The sequence below is a fragment of the Mus caroli genome, chromosome X, assembly GCF_900094665.2.
Source record: "Mus caroli chromosome X, CAROLI_EIJ_v1.1, whole genome shotgun sequence".
In the NCBI taxonomy this organism is placed as follows: Eukaryota; Metazoa; Chordata; class Mammalia; order Rodentia; family Muridae; genus Mus; species Mus caroli.
Window position 1 is genome coordinate 140,369,540 of NC_034589.1, and position 1,397 is coordinate 140,370,936.

At 40.9% G+C, this 1,397-nt stretch overlaps 1 pseudogene; it reads right to left on the bottom strand.

The window, feature by feature from the left end:
- Positions 1 to 488: 488 nt before the first annotated feature.
- LOC110286695 lies at positions 489 to 1,006 on the bottom strand (annotated as a pseudogene).
- Between the last annotated feature and the right edge of the window lie 391 nt (positions 1,007 to 1,397).

The following is a 1,397-nucleotide window of genomic DNA, read 5'->3' on the forward strand; positions in this document are numbered from 1 at the left end:
ATACATCACATTTTCTGTTCTGCTGATGCTATAATGCAATACCAATTCTCCAGCCACATCAGTTATGAGCATAAAGTATATTATGTAACCTCAAACCTCTAACAGTGGAAGGTGTAAGCAAGAACGGATGCTGCTAGAATAATGCTGCTTCCTTTGATGTGACAGCTGAGCATCCATCTCCCTCCCCCTCAGATGGCTTCTTCAGCATGTTAGAGCAGTGAGGATTGTTTTAGTCTCATAACCAAGTTAGAGTGAAGACATTGGCCACATACTACACATGCTCCAGTTTTTTAAAAAATTTCTGAATCTTGGGCAACTGTTCTAGTGTAACTACTTTACAGTTTCTAAAAGCAGTTCTTGTCCAAAGCTGGGAGAACTTAAGCCGTCTCAGATGAGCATGTGAATGAATGGAGGGAGGTAAACAAAAAATAAAATTAAAAAAGATGAGGTCTGATAGGGGAGCAACTGGATAAGAAAATCAAAAGAGGAACAGTAATTTAAAGTTTATTCCAGCTATAATGCAGGTTATTCTGACTTTAAGGTAGCATCACATGGCATACTTCTGAGTCCATTCCCGAGATATTCTGTTGTACTTATCTCTGTCTCTTTTATAGATCCGTGCAATCTCTGGCACTAGGGGGTCATCTGGGTTTGGATCACATAGCAGTGAACAAATGGATAAAAGAACTTTAGAAATAGTTAAAGCAGGAGACCCCTGTGATCTTAGAGTATCAAGACAAATGCTGCCATTACTGTTACTATTTGGATGATAAATTCTTGTTGTAAGTGCAACCGTAGGTGGTTTGAAGGGGNAGTCTGTAGGAAAATGAATTGTCAAAAAGAATACACCACCTTGATATGGGCTGTCATTAGGTCCCCTAATTGTGGCTTGCCAATGAAACGTGTCATCTCCAACTGGACCTGCAGAACATTGTGCTGGAGGGTCACGGGCCAAATCACTAAGTTCCTTATTAATCCGTTTCAGCGCCATAGTCTGTGCTATTCGCCGGGCTCCTCACTATCCCAAGGTGTACTCAAAGGTCCGGCCAAAACTCTTGATTATCCCGGGGAAGGATTGTCTCTTCTCACACCGGCTCTGCCAGACACAGGCGCCTTAGGAGGAAGGTAATGTAAGCGGCAGCTGCGCAGTCGAGGTTTTAAGGTTTTTATTATAGAGATATTTCACTTCCTTGTTATGTTTCTTCCCAGGTATTGTGTGTGTGTGTGTGTGTGTGTGTGTGTGTGCCTGTGTGTCTGTCTACTGTGAATATCATTGTTTCTTTAATTTCTTTTTCAGTATGTTTGTAACTGGTATACAGGAAAGCTACTGATTTTGGTGTATTAATTCATGTCATGCAATTTTGCTACAAGAGTTTATTAGCTCTAGAAATTTTCTG